Source organism: Arachis ipaensis, chromosome B2 (genome assembly GCF_059453495.1).
Source record: "Arachis ipaensis isolate K30076 ecotype BB chromosome B2, ASM5945349v1, whole genome shotgun sequence".
NCBI classification, from domain to species: domain Eukaryota; kingdom Viridiplantae; phylum Streptophyta; class Magnoliopsida; order Fabales; family Fabaceae; genus Arachis; species Arachis ipaensis.
Genome location: NC_142437.1, coordinates 50718401 through 50727583, shown reverse-complemented (window position 1 = coordinate 50727583; position 9183 = coordinate 50718401). Strand labels below are relative to the sequence as shown.

General features: G+C 39.4%; 1 non-coding gene across 1 annotated transcript; it reads right to left on the bottom strand.

The window, feature by feature from the left end:
* Positions 1-8375: 8375 nt before the first annotated feature.
* On the bottom strand, positions 8376-8483 carry LOC148573947 (small nucleolar RNA R71). Its single transcript, XR_015906274.1, has one exon. It is a non-coding gene; the product is annotated as a small nucleolar RNA R71 (small nucleolar RNA).
* Positions 8484-9183: the final 700 nt, after the last annotated feature.

Genomic DNA, 9183 nt, shown 5'->3' with positions numbered 1-9183 from the left:
GAAGTAACAGATTAGGATTTAAGGTAATTAACTTAGAACCAAGGTAAGAGTGCTACGTGGGGTAGTAACATCAAATGACAGATTCTTGAAGACAAACAAATCAGAGTGATGCAACGGAAGTGGGTTGGATTATATATAAGGGATTGAAAGTATTGAGGACAGTACGGGGTTATTGTTTGAAACTCAATGACAGTGAACTACGAGGATGAGGAATGGAACAGATTTAACTTTAGTTGCTAATCGTTTGAGAGACGAGTGAAGATGAGACCGAATTGCCATTGCGAGAGAGTCTCCGAGATAATCCTGAAAGTGTACCAGAACCACCCACCTCGGAGAGAAAGCGAGTTAGCGATAGGCTTAGTGCCAAAAGCTGGATCAGTCTTGATTGTACCACAACTGAAGACACCATTATAACCAGTAAACCTAGGATTAAGTTGAAAGGAGTATTAGAAGAGAAAACTGTCCGACTAAGTGTTTTCCTGTGAGCAGCGTCGGTTATGCCAGTGAAGAAGGAAGAGAACAGCAGAAGGCTTTATGCGAGGGAAAGTGTGCCAACGGAATCTGTGCAAACCGATTTAATCTTCTTTCAAGACCTGCATTGGAACTCTACTTGGACTCCTTCTTAAATGACTTGAGCATCTTTCTAGTTTTACTCTTTACACACATGAATCTTATTTCTTCTAAGATGAGCTTGAGCTTGTCTTAGTATAACCACGTAATCCTTGAATTTTGGGAACTTGATGTGAGTATAGTTGCTCTCATTTGCAAATTGTATTCTTCAAAATCAGCTGAGACTTCTTTGACTCTATACGCTCTACTCTTTCTACCAAAGGTTCTTGATTTGAGCTCTTTTCTTGAGATGCACCTTGATTCTTCTTCTTGTGCATTTTATTATTTTGGTATAACTCTGTTTGATCATATATAAAAATTTCTTTTGGTTTCTTGTGAATATCCTTCGTGTTGCTTGTTCGTCAATCTGAACGTAATAATTTTTTTTAAAAATTAATTCGTACTGAAATTTCCGTCGTGCATAACTCCTAGATGAAACCATTAAAATGTTAATTCGCTAGAGCAAGACTTTGGAACACCTGTGGCACGACGAAGAATATTGGAGCCTTAATTCTTAACAACCATATTACCTGCGGTTAAGTTAGCACTCTAGGATGTACCTAGATACAACGAAGGCTTTTGGACCTTGAAAGGAAGATTAACATCAGTGCCAGTATCCATGATGCCCGAACTTAAGTAAATTACGTGAAATTATTGTGATGACTTGCAAAAAAGGATTTAGGATGCGTGCGAACACAACTTCGGGAAGCGGTGACGGATGCTTGAGCAGGAAATCTCTGAGTATTGCTTGTATAACTAAGGAGGATAAAGAGCTATCGAGGATATTGAAGTCTATTAAACAAGAAAATCAAGGAGAGATAGAGGAAGACAAGAAAGAAATTTGGAGGAATGAAGGGACGAAATAGAAGGTATAGGAAGAGGTGAGTGTACTTAACATGAAAAGTTGACACATGAACCGTTGTCTGAAGCTTACGAGAGCGAATTTTTTATTCACCCTGTAATTACTGAAACGTGTCATGAGTTCAAAGAAGACATTTTTGGGTGGCTTGATGAAATGACTTTGTGGCACGTGTGATTATGTAGTTGACATGTTAGATAATAGAAAGTAACCAATGGAAGCCATTCGAAATGCTGCAACCATTGGAGGTTCTACACTTAAGGTGAGAATGGATAGCCATTGATTTCGGAATAGATTGACGAGGTCTAGGACAGAAGGTGACGCTGTTAGATAATCGTGAAACAAGTGACCAAGTCCATTCCATCCATCGGGGCAAACTAATTATCGGAGATAATAACGAGACTATACACCAAGGAGAAGGTGGGATTTCACAGTGCGCTAGACACCTTTGTACTGATCTGAAACTGGAAGTATCAAGTATCGTAGTCCCTGAGTTTGATAGTCGAGACAATGAAAAAGGCAATTTAAGATTTTCACTAAGAAAAGCCGACATAAAATTTTTGCAAACTGACGGAGTGAGCCTAGAAAGTTTAAGAGAGAACACTGTGTACTCTTGGAAACAGCTTTGGCAACCGGTAAGAGGAGAGCAATCGACCTAAAGGAGTTTATTTGGAGGACGATGGGCCGTCTGAGGTGTTAGAACAATTTGAACCAGTTTGATTAAAAGAGGATATGAAGTTCCAAGTGACCCCAATTATAATTGATAATTTAAACAATAAGGAACTTTGAGGAAAGGAAGTCTTATTAGAAAGGTGACTTGGAGATCAAGTCAGAATGAAGGTACACACCGAAGAACTTGAATTAGAGATGGGGACAAACTACCCTCACCTATTTACAGGAAATTGAATTCGAATTTTGTGGGCAAAATTCCCATTTAGGTGGGAAGAATGTAAAACCCGGTTAATTAATGACTAATTAATCCATAAATTAAAATATATTCTAGAAAGTGAGAAATGAGGTTTTTATGGTTTAATGTGATAGGAAAAATTAAAACGAGAATTTTGACACTAATTTTAAAGAAATCGGCCCAAGATTGGGCCGAACGGGCCAAATCGGGCCAACTGGACCCATATTGGGCCCAAGGGTGCAGCCAAACCCTCATTCATTAACCAAACTCAGCACTCTCTCTGCCCTCTCTAACACACTGGTGCACAAATTGTGAATCACACTTTTCACAACTCGTACGACTGACCAGCAAGTGCACTGGGTCGTCCAAGTAATACCTCCGTGAGTAAGGGTCGAATCCCACGGAGATTATTGGTTTGAAGCAATCTATGGTTATCTATAAATCTTAGTCAGGAAGTCAATTATGTTTATCAGTTGAATTGCAAATAAACAATAGAGCATGGATTAAAGGTTACTTGTTATGCAGTAATGGAGAATATGTTGGAGTTTTGGAGATGCTTTGTCTTCTGAATCTCTGCTTTCCTCTGTCTTCTTGTTCACGCATGCACGTCCTCCTATGGCAAGCTTTGTGTTAGTGGATCACCGTTGCCAATGGCTACCTTCCATCCTTCCAGTGAAAACTACGCTCACGCGCTCTGTCACAGCACGGCTAATCACCGGTTGGTTCTCGATCCGGTTGGAATAGGATTTACTATCCTTTTGCGTCTGTCACTAACGCCCAGCCTTCAGGAGTTTGAAGCTCGTCACAGTCATTCAATCCTTGAATCCTACTCGGAATACCACAGACAAGGTTTAGACTTTCCGAATTCTCATGAATGCCGCCATCAGTTCTAGCTTATACCACGGAGATTCTGATTAAGGAATCTAAGAGATACTCATTCAATCGTATATAGAATGGAGGTGGTTGTCAGGCACACGTTCATGATTTGAGGAAGGTGATGAGTGTCACAGATCATCACCTCCATCACTGTTAAGCGCGAATGAACATCTTAGATAGGAACAAGCGTGTTTTAATGGAAAACAGAAATACTTGCATTAATTCATCGAGATACAGCAGAGCTCCTCACCCCCAACAAGGGAGTTTAGAGACTCATGCCGTTAAAGAGTACAAAATTCAGATCTAAAATGTCATGAGATACAAAATAAGTCTCTAAAAGTTGTTTAAATACTAAACTAGTAGCCTAGGTTTACAAAAAATGAGTAAACTATGATGGATGATGCAGAGATCCACTTCTGGGGCCCACTTGGTGTGTTCTGGGCTGAGACTTAAGTAATTCACGTGCAGAGGCCATTTGTGGAGTTGAACGCCAGTTTTTATGCCAGTTTGGGCGTTCAACTCCAGCTTTTGATCCTTTTCTGGCGCTGGACGCCAGAATTTGGCAGAAGACTGGCGTTGAACGCCAGTTTACATCGTCTATCCTTGTGCAAAGTATGGACTATTATATATTGCTGGAAAGCCCTGGATGTCTACTTTCCAACGCAATTGGAAGCATGCCATTTCAAGTCCTGTAGCTCCAGAAAATCCACTTGAGTGCAGGGAGGTCAGAATCCAACAGCATCAGCAGTCCTTTTTCAGCCTGAATCAGATTTTTGCTCAGCTCCTTCAATTTCAGCCAGAAAAATACCTGAAACTATAGAAAAACACACAACTCATAGTAAAGTCCAGAAATATGAATTTTTCCTAAAAAATAATGAAAAGAGACTAAAAACTAACTAAAACATACTCAAAACTATATGAAATTAACCCCAAAAAGCGTATAAAATATCCGCTCATCACACACACACGCTGAAACAAAGCAAGGAAAAGGGGGAAAGTGTGAAACCCTTGTTCCAATTCATTCCAAGCTTCAATTGATCATAACTTTTGATCTGGAGCTCCGATTAATGCACCGTTTATGGCCACATGACCGCGGCATCAAGCTCTACAAAATTCAAACAAATATTGTTGAGGTAAGCTACAGTTTCTTCTTCAAATCCCAGCTCTGAGTTTCGAAAATTTGGGAAAAAATGTTAAAACTTGTGAGCTCCTTTGTGTTATAGGATCTAATTAACGTGAGGGGAAGACTTGTTCTTGCCTTCTTAGTCCTTGGGGAAGGTAAGAGATCTCAAACCCTAGTAGACATTATAAATTAAAGCCTTCAGGTAATGAGTTATTGTGTTGGGTGTGATATTGTGGCTTAGGCATTGTATATATGTGTATTGGAGCTTGTTTGGTGATTTTGGAAAGCTTTGGAGTGGAGCACCAAGTTTGAAAAACTGTTGGTTAAGTTTTGGAGACCTTGGAAATTGAATTTGAGAGTGTTCCGGGTTAGACGGGAATCGGCCAAGGTATGGTTTCGATTTTCTGTATCTAAAATGTAATGTGGTGTGAAAACTTAGGCTAGAGACCCTAAGATAGGAGTTGAACTATTGATGTTGTTGATGGATTGAAATGAATTGTGTTGTTTTGTATGAAATTAGTGGATTGTGATATGTTGATGTAGTTATTGAATAAATTAGATTGAGATGAATATTCAAGTAGTGGTTGAGTGATTGTGAATGATGATAATTGTTGGCAAAGCATGAAAAAGTATGTATGTGATATGGAGTGATATGTTCAATGGATGATAAGGTTGGGCTCTTGTTGATGGGAATAAATCAAGTATGATATTGATATGCATGTATATATATATATATATATATATATATATATATATATATATATATATATGGTGATTGATGAATGGAATATTTGTTTGGAAGTTGAGATACGAAAGGTTGATGTTGATGTGAGATTTGGTAAAATGAGGAAGAATTGGTAGGTTGGTGTTTAAATGAGTGGATAGAAGTGTTTGATGTTGGATGTATGAGTTTGGTTGGCTTTTGGATGATTTTGAAATGTATGTTATGAAATTTGGGAGTTTATCAGTTTTGGTAAAAATGGGATTTTGATGAACTGCAACGGATCATATCTCTAGCTATCGTTTTCAGAATATGATAATTTTTATATCAATTGAAAGATGATTTCATAAGCTTTTAAATGGTTTAAATTTAGTGAAAATCTGAATTTTCTGAAAGGAGATATGATCGTTGGAAATTTGGACCAAAAATATGAATTCTGCAAATTCTGCACTATTTGTGATTTTGGTTGGAGTGCGCACGCACAGCCCTGTGCGCACACACAACCCGTGGAATTTTAATCCTGTGCGCACGCACAGCCTTGTGCATACGCACACGCGGGAATGGGGCTGCTGTTGGGAGCGCTAGCACGCTCTGTTCGTGCACATGGCTAAGGAAGTCTTGCAAGCTGTGCGTACCCATAAACCTGTGCGCACACACAAATTGGGAATGGCATGCGGTTGGTGGAGCTAGCACACCTTTTGCGTGCACTCAACCCTGGTGATTTTGCGTTCTGTGCGTACGCACACGTTTAAAAGTATTTTTGGGGGTGCGCACGCACACCCCTGTGCGTACATACGCGACCCTGTTCTTTTCTAAAGCTTTTGTTTTCAAGTCTTTCACATTCCGAATAAGCTTGTAACCTTCTGAGACGCAGTTTCAGGCTTATAAACCCCTGTTTTCATCTTTTAAATCTTAAATTAATGTAAAATGCCTAGTGATTGAGAGGAAGCTAGGGAAAGGGGTAACTTGAGGATGAAGAAAGGGAATATTATGATGAGTTATGATTAATAATAATGATTGATAAATCACTATTATATGGTTTATCTTGTGTTTAATTGAGTGGTTTCATCAAGCCTTTACTTACTTATTCATACGATTTACATGATTTTATAATCCCTTCCTAGTATTGTTTTATGATTGAAAACTTGCTTCCTAAAGATATTTAATTAGTGTATTTTAATTCTCCTTTATACCATTCGATGTCGTGATCCGTGTGTTAAGTGTTTCAGGCTTTACAAGGCAGGAATGGCTTAGAGAATGGAGAGGAAACTTGCAAAAATGTAAGAAACACAAGAAACTAACGAGATAACCAGCGAACACCGACGCGCGCGCATGGCTCACGCGAGCGCGTGGAATAGAGAAAATTGCAGCGACGCGTGCACGTGCCTGACGCGTACGCATGGATTGGAGTCTGCACAAATGACGCAAACGCGTGGATAACGCGCTCGCATGACAAGAAAAAACGTTGATTGACGCGAACGCGTGGACAACGCATACACGTGACCTGCGCGATCTGCAAACTTAACAGAAAATGCTAGGGGCAATTTCGGGCAGCATTTTGACCCAATTTTTGGTCCAGAAACACAGAATAAAGCCAGGGAACATGCAGAGACTCGACACAGATTAGATATCCAACTTTAGACGACTTCACATATTCTCATTAGGATAGTTTTAGGTTTTTAGATCTGAATCTAGAGTGAATTACTCTTCCTCTAGGTTCTCTTTACATTCCTAGTTTATTGCTTTTGCTTTTAGATATTGAAGAGTCATTACCTCCGTTGAAGACACTATTCTAGTTTGTTTCCTTACTTACTCTTTTATTCTTAATTCTTGTTTAAAGTGGTAATTAGATTATTTTCATGAATTGTTAGTGCAAATGATTACTTTTATTTTTAATCAATTTTGAATCCCTATTTTATTTAAATTCATCATGTCTTCCTCTATTATTTTTATGAGCGTTATATTCGTGTTATTGGAGTAGACTCCAATACTTGACATGGGGGTTGACTAAAAGGAGACACTTGAGTTGGAAGGCTTAAGTGCTGTTTAAACTGGAAGTTGTTGGCTAGTTCTGTATTTACTAACGCTAGACCTTCCCAAGGGAGAGGACTAGGATTTGCGAATAAGAGTTAGCTCAATCGCTTGACTTTTCTTTATTTAGTAAGGGTTAACTAAGAGAAAACAACAACCTTTTTAATACTACACTTAAGAGATCCCAATAAGGATAGAACTTTCAATTAATCATTCCCCCAGTCAAGGCTTTTTATCTAGAATATTAATAATCATTCTTAGTTTTTATTGCTTTAATTTACAATTATTTAATTTCTCATTATTCAACTCTCAAAACTCTCGGAAAAATTTCTAATTAATAAAATAGCATCCTTTCTCGCAACTCGTTGGGAGACGACCTGGGACTCATACTCCCAGTATTTTTTCTATTCTAAATTTTTGTGACACTCTTTTTAAATTGGTGAGGCAGATTTTTGCTGGTTAAGAGCTATACTCGCAATGCTGTTCTGTTATATTATAATCTCTTAATTGGCCTAACTTCTGCCACGCACCAGTTTTTGGCGCCGTTGCCGGAGAGTTGCAATTGTGTGCTAAATTAGTAATTAGTGTACATATTTTTATTTTATTTGCAGATCTTATTTTTATTTTATTACTATGAGCTATATGTTTCTTTCATTGAATGATGCGTTCACTTCCTGATTCGAGCTTAGCCGCATCTGATCCTGAAATTGAAAGAACTATTTCACGTATTAGGCGAGCTCGACGTCGGTTAGCCTCTGAGGGTGGTGAAGTGATTGTTCTCGATTCACCAGTCTCATCTGAGGGTGAATTTGAATTGCCATCTGAGAACAAAACAAGCTCCTTTACTACTGATTCAGTTGATTCACGTGCAGATAACATGGCAGCACCTAGGAGGATTACTCTCCAGGAAGCTGGAGCCCCAGATTTTACACTGCAGCCGTATCAAGTGCATCATCCAACTCTGGCTGCAGATTTTGAGCTAAAGACTGCATTAATCAACTTGATGCCCAAGTTTCATGGCTTACCTGCTCAAGAGCCTATTAAGCACCTAAGGGATTTCCAGACAACCTGTTCTACTGTTAGGCATCATGGTGCGAATGAAACTTCTATTCTGTTAACTGCCTTCTTGTTTTCTCTTGAGGGAAAGGCAAGGGAGTGGTACTACTCCCAACCTGAAGCGACTGTTACTAACTGGGATACGCTCAGGAGAGAATTTATAGAAAAATACTTTCCAGTTGAAGTTACAGACAGACTAAGGAAAGAGATCTCATGCATTGTTCAAGGTGAATCAGAAACTCTCTATGAGTACTGGGAGCGTTTTAAGAACCTTCTGAACGCATGCCCCCATCATATGATTGACAGGCTAGTGTTAATCAGCTACTTCACTCAAGGTATGAAGCCTCGGGATAAAACTACACTAGATGGTGCTAGTAATGGTTCTCTGAAAAAGTACAAGACCGCAGATGAAGCATGGCAACTGATTAGCGACTTAGCTGAGTCTACTAGGAATCACAGGCACAGGAGCAGCCACTTAAAAGCTGTTGCAGAGGTCTCCTCCAGCACTGAAACTTCTTCTCTTACACAGAGTATATATGAAATGACCACCCTACTGAAGCAAATGCAATTGAACCAACAACAACAAGCTCAGCCTGCCACGCCACAACAAAACCAACAGCTAGTTCGACAAAGAGTATACGAAATCTGTGCTAACTATAGTCATTATACTTATGAATGCCCGTAGCTCCAACAAGAAGATAACACTGTGGTAGCTACTCATAACTTCTATGACTGCCCGAACCAAGGATACAATCAACAAGGCAGCAGCTACAACTAAGGAGAAAACTATAACCAAGGATGGCAGGACACCTCCAACCAAAGTTGGAGAGATAATTCCAACCATGGCTGGAGGGACAATTATAACAGAGGAGGCAGAGACAACAACGGAAACCAGAGGTGGAATAACAACAACAGACAGCAGAATCAGAACCAACCTTACAGAGCTCCTCACCTAAGACAGTCACAAGGACCCCAGCTTAACCAACAACAAGTCCCACAGA